The following is a 16,634-nucleotide window of genomic DNA, read 5'->3' on the forward strand; positions in this document are numbered from 1 at the left end:
CGGGTTTGTTTCTTTGGTCTCAGTACGTTTATGGGGCAGACTCTTAAAGCCTCTGGATAAGCACAAATCTTTGTGCTCAAATTGAGAGAGCTATCAGCTCACCCAGGCCCATTGTTGCATTAGTCTTGCAACGCCTGTGGGGATCTGCTTCCAACCCTTCTGCTGACTTTAAATTCTGCCAGGTCAGGTTGTCAGGAAACTAATTGTGAAACTGGGAAGTTGCCAAAAATTAATAGTCCTGTTGCGATAAGAAAACGCAACAGTGTAAATTCTTATTTTAAATGAAACAAAGATTTAAGGTAATTTCCTGAGGGGCTTTCACATCTATCTACCTGTTTGGCCCGGACCTTCACACTCTTTTTGTGACAACCAAAATATCAGGTGGGAGAGGTTCCTCAGAATACTGACTTAAATGTAGTCCGACCCAACAAGGTGGTCACAGTTTTGATCAAACTAAACCACCTCCCGAGTTATGTCATGTTTGAACAACAAGATCGTTCATTCTGCTGTTAGTAATATCATAATAATATTATCGTATATTTTGGGCAGCCGAGAGGTCGATGATGTTGAAGATGATGTTGAAGGAAGAATTCTCCGCGGACCCAAAACTTGCTTGTATAGTTTAAAGTTTATTACACAAAAGTCTTACAGGTCAGGACGGACTCTAGAAATCCGGAGACATCCACACGCTAATAATGGAAGCCTGCCTTTGCAGGAGCCGAGCCCACATTATATAGAGAGGTTGCGACCCAAGGCAAAACAACGTCCCAAATCTCGTGGTTCAACAGGACATAACTGCATGTGTCTAAGCATATAATGTAAATGAAATAGTGTATTCATAAAGACATGCCTCATCTCTAATGATGATCTCCCATGTTCTATACTCATCCATTAACAGGTCAGAGATCATTCCCTAAAAAAACAAGGAGGAATTACTGAGAATCTTAAGATCAGGGCTGCATACTTAAACATGTGATTCTGGTTCATACCCAGGTTACAGGGATCTATTAAGCTGAATTTACCACAATATTACAGCGGCAACAAAATCAGCACATTTCTTTCATTCTAATTAAAACACTCCCTGCACTTCATTGAAAAAAGGGTTAGTCAAGATTAATTGAATTGACATCATGCAAAAGTCAGACGTTCACCTGTCTACAAACCAACCAATGTCAAGTATAGGATGACACATCCCACGTCAGAGGGTCAGTATGTCAGAAGTCTTTAGCCCACTCACTAAATGACAACGTGACACCAAAACAAACCAGATCAAATGCAAACAATGAAACTAAGACCTTGAATCAGACCTAAGTCTGGATATTCAGTTGTGAAAACAACCTTATTGGTTCTGGCAGGTGGAGATTTGCTCCCTTAGAGAAGAGGAGGGATATCAATCTTCTCATCTTACTTTTAAAATTAAGGCGCTCAATAAGAAGGCTCGTGGGAAACATGGTCTTGATTTTGAGAAACAGCAGCACTGAAAGTACAACATTCTTATGCTGTTAAAAAGAAAGGGAATAAACATGTTACGATGTGTCAAAATGCTTTATTTCACAACTGTGGAGTTCATTAGTCAGTGTGCTGTGTGTGTGATCAGTGCACGCACTCCTTTCAATAAAATGCCAGTTTCCGAAATGGATTCTGCTGCTCGATATCGCCGCCCACAGAGTTTCCTGCTGGAGGAGAAATGATTAAAGGCAACAAACAGTCAATCCTGAAACTTTAATGAATCATTTGCTGCTTGTTGGGGCCACGATCTCATTTGTGTGCATGAATGTTTAAAAGGCAGCACATCCTGCCCTCTAAACTGCCGATACACCGCGGAATGAATCTCAGACTTTCCCTGTGCTTTCGCCCCTCAACACAAACACACACTGTAAACAATCGTTGCTCAACAACTCTTTACTGGGCCTTCAACTCCGACACACGTCCAAGTCAACATGAAGCCTAGCTTGAAGGCTAAAGGTCGGTTCACGATAAGGCCCGAAGATCAAAACCTGAGATCAGATGGTTTCTCACACTCCGACGTCAGTCCCTGTTTATTCAGACGCGGCAACATGTCAGCAGTACACAGCAACAGAAACTCTCCTGTATTCACCAATGCTACAAACAATGCGGTCACGATGTTTATCACCTCGACACCTGGTGACACTGCAGCACTGAACATCATGTTCCACGGGACGCCCCCTGGCACCGAGAGCATGTGTCAAGGTGCTACACGGCATGGACCAACAAAAACAATGTGACTGGTCCTCAAGGTCGTACAGTTTGAGAATTGCAGTGTAATTTTTTTTTTTCTACCTGTGGCCCCCCCCAACATCCAAATAGGACGATCTCACCCGACAAGAGATGTCCCCTGCTGCTTGGCTTGAGGAGAGAAAGTACACTTTCTTTCACTGGGCCGTGATGGCACAGGAACATATTTCTTAGGCCATTTTTGGCCTCACATACATTTTTTATTGATTTCAATATTTTAGTGCAATTCACTGAGAGGCACTGCTTGTCAGTGTCACACCAGGTCAAGACAGAACAGGCCCAGGGATTATGGGTCATCCCATTGTAGTTTGCTTATATTCGCTCTCCATCTTTCTGGTAATAATTCTCTGTCCCTTTATAATAATATCCTGTTGCTGCCTCTTTGTTTGTGTTTAATATATATCCATTCGTTCATCTCTTAAATGTCATTTGCTATGTTTGTATTCCATGTTTGCGCTGTTGAATCGAAATGTCAGTATTTTCATCCCATCTCCAATGTTAATAACATGTAAATGTAGCCTCAGTATGCTTTGTTATGATCTGTTTGGTCCCTGAAGGCTTTAATGGCTGCACCCACTTAATAATTGTACGTGTGATTTCTCCAGGGGACTTTGATTTCTTTTGTATTTACCTCACAAGTTGTCTGTGAAAAGCTGGATGGGTTGATCGGAGACAGACCTTGCATGGTTAAACTGAAATGCATTGAACAAAAGATACCTTGTTGCTCTTGGTGACCATATCTCACTTTCCTCCATTACAAGATGTGGAGTTCCCCAGAGTTTCCTCCAGGGGTCACTTTTATTTCCATTTAGCATCTTTTTCCTTTTTACTTTGTACATCAGCATCTTCTTTGAAATTGTCCCTGAAACCCACATTGTAGTTGTTGATATGCATTAAAAATAAAATAAAACTTATCATTGTTTGTTGTTTGAAATTGACAATTAGCTCACATGTAAATGTATGCAGCCAGCGCCTCTTTACAAATCTTAAAAGCTGATTATACTCCATGTATCAGTTGTCAGTGTTATGTGCACTTCTGATGCTCTGCGTGTGGGTCTCTCTCATGGAGAAGCATAGCCAGTGGAGATTGACATTTAAATATGAATGTGAGGATGATGTCATAGTGTCTGCTTAGAACATTTCCAGTCTCAAGTGCAGTGATTGAAAAGACCCACTTCAGTGGATAAATGTGAAGGTTGAAGACTGACCAGCAAAGCAGTTGAGTGGCACAACTAATACTGTGTGAAAGATACCAGAATGTTCATCTCAGCGAGTACTCTTGGACATTTGTGTATTGAACAGATATGATGAAGTATGTGAAGAGAAAGAGAGAATAGCCCCTCTTTTTTTCGACTCCTTATCATCAAATAGGGTGTGTATCACACGTGTTACTGAAAATGAGTTTTTTGCCTGCAAGGCAACTTCACAGTCAGTTACCCCATAAAATGACATTGTAGCCACTGCCACTATGTTACGGCTGCCGTTGGAGGTGATCTACTGGACCGTATCCAGAGGTTTCTGAAAGTAGCATCGATTTACCCACCCACCAAGGCTAAAATACCAGAATTCCCCTTTAAAGTTTAAGTCATTTTTGTGAAAGTAAGGGAGAAAGAAAAAGAGAACGTGAGTATTTTAAAGAGTACAATCCCCAGTTCCCTCCTCTCCAAGACAGGGAAGTTTTGAATAATGTGGAGGTGTCAAGATGAAATATAACAAATGCTTTTAATACAGTTTGCTTGAGAAGAATGAGAAGAGCCACATAGTGTAACCCTTTCTATTTCTTTTTGATTCTTTTAAACATATGAAAAGCGTGATTTAAATTTCATTAAGGATTTAAGACATTGACTTGTTAATACCACTTAAGCATACAGCTAAACCACAGTCTTGTGTCCGTGTGGTAGCGGCAGCATGTGGTGAGAGCAGAATACAGATTACGAGCTAGAATTATTCATGACAAAAGCTCTACTCTGTGCAGATGTCACTAGACCATAATGCGATGCCGTGCCGAGCAGATCAGCCAATCAATCTGAATGGATGCAATGTTGGATTCAAACTGATGCCGCAGCAAGTTGTCTGCCGCCCGAATGAAACGTCAAACACTCCCAGTCTCTGCAACATGTGAACTGACACGAGGAATCTCCTCTCAACCCAGTTGACATATGATGATGTCTTGACCGGTGAAATGTGTCTGCAGCATGAACCTCCAGCGTTGTGCAGGAACATTTCCCCGAATGTGAATCAACCCGATGACCAGTGGATCACATGCTACCGTGATCGGACGCTGCACTGAGCTGTCACATGCTTTGTGCACTGATGTACTACCTAGCTGAACAGCAAACTCATGTCATCGCTCCGATGTAAAGACAGGAATCCATGGGAAATTGTATACAGCCTTAATCTGTTTGGCTGACAGTGAATAGATGATTGACAGAAGGACTGATGGAGCTGTGAGAGCTGCTTCATCAGTAACAATCTGTGTGAGAATCATGGTCGTTTCCCGCCTTTGGATGTTCGCGTAATCACCTTTTACTTTGTTTTTATTTCAGTTCATTCTCAGCAGAGACGTACATCAGTGTGACATTGTGGATCAAGGGCACGAGGGCCAAGACAAACAATTTATTATTTGTGGCCGTAGGAAATAATCATTTATATGAACTGACACAAACGACAAAGCAGAAAGCTACTTTTCATGTTAAAGATGTGAAAACGTTCAATTTGAGAAATTGTTCTACACCACAAAACTATTTGACATTCTTGCCCTAATACATTTTTTTAATGACTGAAATTCACCCATTGAAGGGTTGCAGATAGCAATTTTATTGGCTTATTCAATCTGATTATTTTGCACTTGATTAAATTGATAGAAAATTGAGTTGTGCAAACATTTACTAAATCGTAAGCTTTCACACAAAGTTGATCAACAATTTTGTTCACAACATATGGTTATAAGACCTGGTGAAGTGTGCTGTGCTATTGAGCAATTTGCACTGAACAAAACATGTGGCCTTGGCCGTGTGGCAGCAGCACACCTGAAATATACAAGCCACAGGACCTCAGTGTTACTTGCTGTTCGTTTTACTGGCCCGCTGATGCTTGTCATGTTGCCTGACGCATTAGTGCCTGTTGTGAAGAACAAAACTGGAAGAATATCCAGCATGGAAAATTACAGGCCAATTTCTCTGGCTCGTATACTTTTCAAAGTACTAGAACCACTTTTCTTGGACAGACTTCAAGAATACATAATAACAATCACTTTGGTTTTAAAAGAAAACCTGGCATGGATTTGTGTATATACGCTCTGAAGGAAATTGTGTTTCTTGGATGCTTCTACAGCATTTCCCTGAATCAATCATGGTAAACTTTCAAATTACGAGAGCGAGCAGTTCCCCGTACCTGATATGGATTTTGCACTTTTGGTATTCACATCAAACCATGCAAGTTAGATGGGGTAAGAATATATCTTCACCCTTCTGTCATCTGTTATTTTCAAGCTGTATACAGATGATCTTTACAAAAAGTGAAAGGAGTGTGAGACTGGATGTTTGGTGATGGACAGGCTTATCAACCATCTTTTGTATGCTGATGATTTAATAGTTTTGTCTCCTGATAGTGCTGGCTTCCAGCAGCTACTCAGAGTCTGCTGAGATTACGGTTTACAGTTTGATATCGTGTACAACCCTAAGAAGATTGTGTTTATGATTTCTAAAAACTAACGGCACAGTTGTGGGGCAGTTACACGAGAGCTAAAATACAAAAGCTTCATGTGGAAACGATGCATTTAGAATCTTTCTTAACTCCCGAGACGGGCATGTGCAAGTCAGATGTTTGGGACCTGTTATGTTCCTACCGTCCACACGGTCTTGAGGAATTTTATGCTCAAATTTGTGTCAATTAATTGATTCGACAAATGCCTTCAGAATGGCCTCATCTGAGCCAAGAAAGAGGAGCACAAGGTATTTCTCTTGTTTCTGGTGTGACGGCCTCCTGCCTGTGGATGTGTGTATGCGTGTATGGTGGCCTCTGCTTTGTCAAGCTGCAGGTGATGAGCTGGTGGGCGTGGCCAATTCCCAAACCTGTGTTAAGCTGGTCCTTCCTCCTGCCTCACTCTCTTCCTGACATCGCCTGGCTCCGGAGGGAGAGCGGTGTGCCGCTCCGCCGCAGCCCCTCGTTTTCTATTGTGTTCTCTTGGTTTGCTTTGCCGTCATTTTGGTCCCTTGTGTTAGGGAAATAAATTATCCTTTTGTTACTTTTACCTGCGCAGTTCCTTTTATTTGTCCGACCATGAGCCGGGTCGTGACAAATGTGGGGGCTCGTCTCGTTGTCCGTGTGCGCTAGTAAGCCAGAGTTGTGAATGAACTCACGGGAGTTTGTGAATGGAACCGTTTTGGCGGCGTTACTATTGAGTGGCGTGGGAACCCGGAAGTCGCGAGGGCTTGTGTGTGTGGTTTGTACGCCACGGTTTAGCTGTGAACTGCGAAGGTAAATTTTTGGCCATGGTTGTGTTGTTTCTCTGGGTCACTTGGCTTTTGTTGCTGCTTGAAGATAATTGTTTTGTCCGGGCATCCTGATCAGTTAGCCGCCGGGTGAGCAGATCTCACCACTTTATTATTTTGCCTTTTTTGTTTTGGTCGGTAACCCTGAGGAGGGAGTGCGCTGGCTTTGGGTTGTTGCAGCTGGCCAGTCTCGGTCAGATGTAATTTCCTGCGGTTGGTGTCACTTCGAGCTCGGCAAGCCGACGAAGACTACGTGAGGTTTAATAAGTATTGTGGTAGGTAGTTAGGGGTTGGGGTGTCTCGGCTTGTGTTTTTTCGTAGCTCCTTGTTTGGGAGTTACCTGGTAAGTAGCAGCAAAAGTAAGTGTCCTGGAGTTTTGTATTACTGTGTGTAGAGTATGGCGGATGTGGCGTTTTTTGTTCAGGCTCCGTCGGAGGAGTTGCTGGATAAGTGCACGCGGGAACAATTGTTTAAAATAGCGGAGCATTATCGTATCGATATCCCAGATAGAAGAGTGAAAGACGCGACAATTCAGAATGTTTTGTTTGCTGCATTATGCGAGTTGGGTATATTGTCGGGTGCTGCGCGTCCTCCACCGGCCAGGGTGGAGAGTTTGGCTCCACTGGCTGCGAGCGCGAGTGACCTCACGTTTGAGCAGCAGAAAGAGTTACTGTTGTTGCAGTTGGAGCATGCTAAGACGTTGAAGTCAGTTGAAATAGAGAAGCAGATTGCAGTGGAAAAACTCCGCTACCAGACGGAGCAAGCGAAGCTGTCGGTAGAGCAGTCTCGGCTGGAGTTGCTGAGGGCTGGATTTTCGGGTGGAGCCGCCTCGGGAGCGCAGGAGAGTTCCTCCGTTCGTCCCGGGGGCGGAGGTGAGTGTTTTGATGTGCTTGGCAATCTGCGGTTACTTCCGAAGTTTAATGAGCGGGATCCAGAGTCGTTTTTTTCTTTGTTTGAACGTATGGCTGAGTCACGGAAGTGGCCTGAGTCAGCCCGCACGGTGATGCTCCAGTGCGCACTGACTGGCCGTGCGCAGGAGGCGTATTCTGCTCTGTCGGTGGCTGATGGCCAAGATTATGAGTGTGTAAAGTCTGCCGTATTGAAAGTGTACGAGCTCGTGCCGGAGGCTTATCGTCAGCGCTTTCGTTCATGGAAGAGAGTGGAGAAGCAGACGCACCTCGAGTTTGCTCGTGACCTGGCGGGTCATTTTGCGCGTTGGTGTGCCGCGTTAAAAGTGGAGACGTTTGAGGATTTGTCCGAGTTAATTGTGTTGGAGCAGTTCAAAAATTCCATACCTGAAAACATTGCACAACACATTAACGATCTCAAGGTAAGACGTGTGTCTGAAGCTGCTTCAGTGGCAGATGACTATGTGTTGACGCATAAACGCTCTTTTGGTGAGTGGCGCGCGCATAGTGGCAGCCGTGGTGGACCGTTTGCAGAGCGTGCTGAGGCAGCTCTGGGGAGTTATGTTGGTCGTTCAGGTAAATCCGACGCCAGGGAACGTAACGAGGGGTTTTGAAAAAACCTGCAGTTATTGTCATAAAAGAGGTCATTTCAGAGCTGATTGTTACGCACTTAAACCCAGGGTTCCCCAGGGGGGTCCCATGGCGCAGCCAAAAGGTGCTTGCTGCGCTGTCTCGTTGCCTCGCGCACCAGCGGTGAGTGAGGTGGGTGTGCCAGCTCGGAGTGAATCCGTGTCTGTGGGGTTGGCGTCTTTTCTGCCGTTCATTTCTGGTGGCCATGTTTCTCTGGTGGGGGGCAGGTTGAAGGTGCCAGTTAAAATACTGCGCGACACAGCGGCCTTTGATTCCTTCATTCAGGCTTCTGTGCTGCCTTTTTCCGCTGAGACTCACACAGGTTGTTGGGTGCCTGTTGTAGGTATGGAAATGAATGTTTTGCAAGTCCCTCTGCACAAAATCACATTACACTCTGATCTCTTCCAGGGCGAGATAGCTGTGGGTGTGAGGCCGGCGCTGCCTGTTGAGGGGGTCACTCTGGTCCTGGGTAACGGTGCTGCAAGTGAGCGTGTGTGGGGTGATGTGGCCCCGTCTCCAGTGGTTTCCTCAGTTCCCCTGGTGAGGAAGCAGCCTGATGAGGATGAAATAAGTTTCCCCGAAGTGTTCACAGCGTGTGCGGTGACGCGGTCTATGTCCCAACATTCTCCACCAGAGCCGCCTGAGTGTGGCGTGGGTGATGGTGAGGCAGTAGATGGGTGGCGTTTCTCCCTGTCTGATGTTTCCCTTTCAGTTACGCAGGAAGAGTTGGAGAGTGAACAGCGAGCCGACGCGTCCCTGAAGGGACTGTTTGACATGGTGTTGCCTGCGTCGGAGGTAAAGAACGACTCTCACTGTTACTTTCTGTTGAAGGGATTGCTCATGAGAAAATGGGTGCCCCACGGGGACGATTTTGTAGGGGATCCCGTCCTCCAGATTGTCCTGCCTTCGAAGCTCCGGGAGACGGTGCAACATTTTTTTTGGCCTAAATTAAAGAGGGATGTGTCTGAGTATGTGAAAACCTGTCATACCTGTCAACTTGCGGGGAAGCCAAATCAGGTGATTAAACCAGCTCCTCTGTTTCCGATTCCGGCTGTGGGTCAGCCATTTGAACACCTTATTATAGACTGTGTGGGTCCGTTGCCACGTTCCAAGTCGGGTGCTGTTTATTTGCTTACTGTCATGTGTCAAACCACCCGTTATCCGGCAGCGTATCCTTTAGCACGATCACAGCGCGTTCTGTGGTGCGCGCCTGGACACAGTTCATTGCTATATTCGGTATCCCGAAGGTGATTCAAACTGACCGCGGATCAAACTTCACCTCTCACCTGTTTTCACAAGTTTTGAAACAGTTGGGGGTTAAACACAATAAAGCATCGGCATATCACGCTCAGAGTCAGGGGGCCCTGGAGCGTTTTCACCAGTCTCTGAAGTCGTTGTTACGTACATATTGTGTGAAACTGGACGGAGACTGGGAGGAGGGGTTGCCCTGGTTACTGTTAGCGGCGAGGGAGGTGTCCCAAGAGAGCACAGGGTTCAGTCCCAACGATTTGGTGTTTGGGCACACTGTGCGCGGCCCTCTGGATCTTTTGTGCGAGCAATGGAAGGATGCTGCTCCACCAGAAAATGTACTTGATTATGTAAATGGGTTCCGTCATAGGTTGTATGCTGCAGGGGTATTGGCAAAGAAAAACTTGGGTACTGCACAGAGTAAGATGAAGACACTGTATGACCGGAGGGCTGAGAAGCGTGTGTTCAGTGAGGGGGACCGGGTCTTGGCGTTACTTCCCATCATTACTTCTCCATTTCAGGCGAAGTATGGAGGTCCTTATGAAATAAAGAAAAAAACGTCTGAACATAACTACATCATTGCTACGCCTGATCGTAGACGGAGTGTCCAGATGTGTCATGTCAACTTATTGAAACCTTACTATGAACGTGTCCCTCCAGGTGAAGCTGTCTCCGCCTCCTCTGTGCCTGCGCGGCCTGTGTGTTCTGTGAGTAGAGTGTCTGTGGTTTACCCTCCACAGTCGGTGCCTGCCGGGGTGGAGGATGGTCTGCCCGACGCTGATGCTGGGGTGCAGCAAGGTCGTTTAAAAAACTCTGAGTCCTTGAACAAATTACATCTTCTGTTGGGCCATCTGTCTGAGTCACAACAAGCCGACCTAGTTGAAGTGATAAGTTCCTTCCCATCTCTGTTTGGTGACACTCCTACTCAAACAAATGTAATTGAACATGATATAGATGTAGGTGATGCACTCCCAATTCGCCAAAGGTTTTACCGCGTTAGTCCTGAAAAACGTGTGTCCCTTGATGCGGAAGTGAAGTATATGTTGGATAATTGTATTGCTGTTCCCTCCTTTTCCAGTTGGGCATCTCCCTGCATTTTAGTGCCGAAGCCAGACAAAACATTCAGGTTCTGCACTGATTTTCGCAAGCTAAATGCTGTAACGAAACCAGATTCTTTCCCGCTGCCTCGTATGGAGGATTGCGTTGACCAAGTGGGCCACGCCGCATTTGTGAGTAAATTTGACCTGTTGAAAGGATATTGGCAGGTTCCGCTGTCCGAGCGTGCACGTGACCTGTCTGCATTTATTACACCAAATGGTCTCTTCTCGTATAATGTTATGCCTTTTGGTTTAAGAAACGCTCCTGCCACGTTCCAGAGGCTCATGACCAGAGTCTTGGGGGACTTAGAGGGGTGCACTGTGTATTTGGACGACGTGGTGGTGGTTTCAGACTCGTGGCCGTCTCATGTGGAGCGTGTCCGTGCGTTGTTCCTGCGCTTGGCTGAGGCGCGCCTGACCATCAACCTCGCCAAGTGCGAATTTGCACGGGCCACGGTGACGTACCTGGGCCGGGTTGTGGGTCAGGGTAAAGTCCGTCCCGTTGCAGAGAAAATAAGAGCTGTCCAGTTCTATCCTCCGCCCACTACTAAGAAGGAACTGATGAGGTTCCTGGGTTTGGTGGGGTATTACAGGGGGTTTTGCCGTAATTTCTCAGAAGTCGTTGCACCATTAACTGATCTACTTAAAATGTGTGTCCCATTTGTGTGGTCTCCTCTCTGTCAGCAGGCGTTTGAGAGGATAAAGTCTCTGCTGTGTGAAGCACCGGTCCTGGCCGCTCCGAGGTTTGACCGACCTTTTGCGCTTCAAGTCGACGCTAGTCACATCGGAGTAGGTGGCGTTTTGTTGCAAGCCGATGAGTTGGGTTTGGAAAAACCAGTTTGTTTCTTTTCCAAGAAATTTAACTCATATCAATTGAACTATTCAACGATTGAAAAGGAGGCACTGGCCTTAGTTTGGGCTCTGAGAAACTTTGAAGTGTACTTGGGCTCTGGAGCGGTACCCGTAGTGGTGTACACTGACCACAACCCACTTTTGTTTTTGAACTCGCTGCAATGTCCTAACCAGCGTCTGATACGTTGGTCGTTATTTCTACAGTCACATTGGCTTGATATTAGACACATAAAGGGTGCGGAAAACGTCGTAGCCGACGCACTGTCTCGCGTTCCTCAGGATTGAGGTTTGAGCTAAGACTTTATTGCTGTTATGATGTTGTCCTGTTGCGCTCCTGTTCCCTCTTCTGTCATCCTTCCCTCTTAAATTGCTTCCCACTGGTACCAGGTTGCTGAGGTGGGGGTGTGGAAGATGCGCGTAGTGAGCTGTGTGGTTCTCAACAGCAGCTGGTGTTCCTGTCCTCGGATGTGTGTGCCCTTGTGTGTGTGCCTTAAACATCGCAAACTCTATACGTGTAAAAAAAAAAAAAAAAAAGTAAAACTTCAAAGTAAGTAGAATGTATATATTTGTGAAGAAAATAAACTTTATAGTAGGTAGAATGTGTAGCCTATATATGTGCAAAGTAAAAAAAAAAAAAAAAATTGGTTTTGGTTTAATAATGAGGGAGCCATTGTCGAGTTCGGGGTTGGGCCCCGTTTTTCAGGGAGGGGGGTGTGACGGCCTCCTGCCTGTGGATGTGTGTATGCGTGTATGGTGGCCTCTGCTTTGTCAAGCTGCAGGTGATGAGCTGGTGGGCGTGGCCAATTCCCAAACCTGTGTTAAGCTGGTCCTTCCTCCTGCCTCACTCTCTTCCTGACATCGCCTGGCTCCGGAGGGAGAGCGGTGTGCCGCTCCGCCGTAGCCCCTCGTTTTCTATTGTGTTCTCTTGGTTTGCTTTGCCGTCATTTTGGTCCCTTGTGTTAGGGAAATAAATTATCCTTTTGTTACTTTTACCTGCGCAGTTCCTTTTATTTGTCCGACCATGAGCCGGGTCGTGACACTGGAAACAGTGGATCAAATGCCTGCATGTCTCTTATAAATAATCAAATTATCTTCGATTGCTGCTGTGACTGTAATTATATGTTTTTTATTATTTTATTTTATACAGATGTCAACCTTTGTGTCTGCAATAGAGTTGAATTTGATATGTTCTGAAAGCTTTTGTGCCAGTGTGATATCAAGGATGCTCTTCAGCCTGACTCAGTGTGCTTCAGTTTTCTCAAACCAGAGTCCTGATTGCAGTAACTTACTTGTAAAACCCATCTAGAGTCATAATACAAGAACAAAGCAACCTGACAACAGAAAGAATTGTGGCTGCCCCTATTATGCTTCATTTCTGCATGTAATTATCTGTGATTCTGTACTTTTTTCAGAAATTATTGCACCCATCAGATTAGCTCTCCTTCAATGCAAAAAGCTGTCAGAGAAAGAGATACAGAGAGATAATGAACAATACAAAGCAACTTAATTAGGAACTGTTTTTTCACATTGCATTATAGCCTATACGGTCTAAATGTCACCTTAATTGGGCATTTGGGTTTAAAAAACAACTGGCTGACACAGATGTCATCATACAGGAGGACAATCCCTTTTTTTATTGTTATGAGAGAAAATTTAACTCTAAGAAATGTTAAACAAAGGTTCACTTTCTAGCTTTTCTCCAAACCTTTCACCTTTCATGTTGTAGAGATTTCCTTGTCTGGTTCAAACCAGTAGAATAAGCTAATAAGCAGATTGGGTTTATATGTGAGACAAGGGGCTATGGAGCCACAAAGTTGATATAAGGCTGCAGACATTATTGGTGAATAGGCAGCCATTTATTTACGGCTGTGGCTGAAATTCCTCAGAAGGCTCCTTGTGATGGATGTATAATTCTAAGAACAAGTCCAGGGACACCTGTGACCTGTGACCCCGAGTCCCAGATACTTTTTGGATGATGTAGAACAGAAACTATCTGCTGGAACTGAGCGTTGTTAATACGACCATCATGCACCCTGTGAGATGTTAAGAACACTTTGTTGTGTTGAACCTTCAAAGAGCTTGGTTGACTAGGTTGACAGCAGAATTCAGGTCAAACCCAGTGCTCACTCTTCTGTATTTATAGATTATAAAGGAATAGAAAGACAGACTTCGAAAGATTGAAAAAGACACAAGAGAGAAAGCTGAAAAACAACCTGATCTTGTCAATAATAATTTTAATCCTTCTCACACAAAATATGATTTGTAAGACAGAGATATTCATTTATACTTTTATTAGAAAAAAAATAAAAATACCAAAAATGCATTTGACCAAATAGGAAAAAAAAGGTGTCATTTATTACAGTAGGAATTACAGTAATTGCAGTTATCCTCCTGTATTAAATTGAAATAAACAGCACGTTGTGGTAAACAGGGAGAATTTGCTCATTGTACTTCACGCCCGTCAGAGCAGCCACTAATTCAAACCATTCCTTATCAAACCTAGAGGTCAGTCATATACGTCATGAATCTCCTCTCTCCACTTAACTTCTAGCATTGGATCACAAAGTGTTCAAGAGACACATACTGTACGTATTCTTATTTTATGCTTATTCTATTATTGTGTATCATTTTGTAAATTCAGGTTCTTGGTTTGAATCGTCTTCCCATGTTTGTGTGTGGAGTTTGCAAGTTCTACATGTGTCTGTGTGGGGTTTCTCCAGTAAACAAACACACCACTCCCCTCATTGGTTCTTTAGCAGCTCCACCCCCCCATATTCATGCACGCACTCGCCAGGGCAAACAACTGATCTCTAAAAGTTGGAATTACACCAAATGTGAGCAAATAAAAATAGATGTCACCCACCTGACAAGCAGAAACACAGCTACCTCTTTATACATTTCCATTTATGGTGATCTTTCCAGGGTTGATACACTTCACTGATGCTCACATGGATCTTCTCCCTATAAGTATTTCAATATTAAGTCCAGGTGAATTCATTCAAATAAAAGGCTCTTACAGACAAAGCTGGGTCCAAAAATCAAAGTCAAAGTAATTACTATACATAGAAACATGAGGAAAAGGAGCTAGCGCACACATAAATACAGAACAAGACAAACTGACAAAGACGACTGTTAACACAAAGAATACAAATATACACAAGAGAGGCAGGGATAACTGAAGACAGGTGAAACACTTCAGGAAAAGGTACAGACTTTCACAAGGACAAAGGCAGGGAAACTTAGATTTCAGGGTAAAACGACCAAACAAAAACCAAATCCAAAACACGAGAAGAATGTCCACAATCAAAAGTGTTCAACAGAAAATTTAATTTCTCTGAACTGTTTCGTAAGAGCTCTGAGTGACTCATGACACTGCTGAGAAAAGGATTTTGTGTATAACTACCTGTGAGACAGCAGTTGCAGCATATTCAGTGGTATCTGTTATACATTCTGAACCGGTGCTATACGTTATCCAAGGCCCTTTTTTGAAGTCGTCCTCCCATCCCGCGAGAGTAGAAGGCAGAACAAGGATTACATTATCTTGTTTAAGATGTGACAGGGGATGTGACTACATAGTTTATTTCGAAATCTGCCCAAGAAAGAGCAGCAGCGTACCTTTAGCAGATACTGTTTAAGAACATTTCTATGGAAATCACTTTTTCCTATTAAGCACAAATATTCTTGTTTGGCTGTAAGAGTAGGTGTGAATGTGAGCTTGAATGGTTGTTTGTGTCCATATGTTGCCCCTGTGATAGTCCAGGGTTTACCCCACCTTGGCTCAAACCTCCCTCCATGACCCTTATAGGATAAGCGGTATAGATTATGCGTGTGGTTTAAGTTAACCTAACATTACAAGCAGATCAAGGCAACATTGGCCAAAACCCACAATGCAGAAATTCCCATTAACTTACCAGGAGAGATGAACATGTTCTTTGCTACTTCTGTTTTTCGACTTTTTCTTTTGCATGTTTCCTGCAGCTGTTTCTGTATTTGGGGTACACTGAAGAGCCTTGTGGCCAATCAGGCAAAAGTCGGTACCTTATCACTGTGAGAGTCGGCCCATCATCAGATCCCCAGCACCTAAAAACAGCTCATTGATAAACCTCATCTGGTCGTATGCGCTGCCCCCTGCATGATCCTGGGACCATTTCCAATGGGAATCTCAATTCTGTTGTTTCCCTCGAGGGACCTAAATGAAGATGGATGTGTTTGGTCCGTTTCCGATATAGAATGAAGTGGAAAGACATGTTTTTAGATCGTGCAAAAGAGAAAACAAAAACAGAAAGGAGAGGGAGGGTCGATTTTTTTTTTCCTTTCCATTCAAACCGTTCTGGTTTGTTTGGAAGTATGCTCCGACACACAGATACAACAAGCCGCAGCTGAGAGGAATGCAGACATTACTCACTTTGCAACCTGGTCGGTAGAAAAGACAACCTTTGAAAAGTTACCCTTGGAACCACTCTCAGGAAATCTTTCTAAAAGTGACACAATTTGTGACAAATTGAAAAGAAAGATCCGCGGCTTTTCACACTGAGAAGTGTAAAAACATGTTTAAAGAGAATCAGATATGTTCCAGTGCAGCCTTAATGTGCACAGATGCTGGTCTTCATTCATGTCAGTTCAACACATACCAGAGCTCAAACTATCACCGTGCACGGCTTCTGTAGACTACTGTTTGTGGACACAAGACAAACACTTTGAGAATAACAAGTTGGATCTAGCATAATGCAATGAAATAACCTCATCATGTGTTTTATGTAGTATATGTATATATGAAAATGGGATAGTCGCAGTCTGATAAGTGACTTGTTTGTCTTAGGAATGTCTTAAAGTTGTAGTATAAAGTTAAATATTAAGTGAAGTAAGAACACCCTAAAATCCTACTTCATTAATACCTATTTAACCAAAGTTAGTGGGTATACTCAGGTTTTTTAAATGTTGGTAAACCCGCTAAGCTTGCAAGTATTTTCTTCACAAATACGCCAGAAGCTGGGAAGCTCTCTCACCTCGCTACCTGAGCTGCATCTTCCATGTAAAATAATAGGTACACAAATGTGGGTATTTACACACCAAAGGCCACAGAACAGCATCTGCAAGTGCAAAAACATAAAAGTGAGCAAGTTTTTCTGCACAACTGGGGTTCCGCGAGC

The sequence above is a fragment of the Limanda limanda genome, chromosome 21 (genome assembly GCF_963576545.1).
Source record: "Limanda limanda chromosome 21, fLimLim1.1, whole genome shotgun sequence".
Lineage (NCBI taxonomy): Eukaryota > Metazoa > Chordata > Actinopteri > Pleuronectiformes > Pleuronectidae > Limanda > Limanda limanda.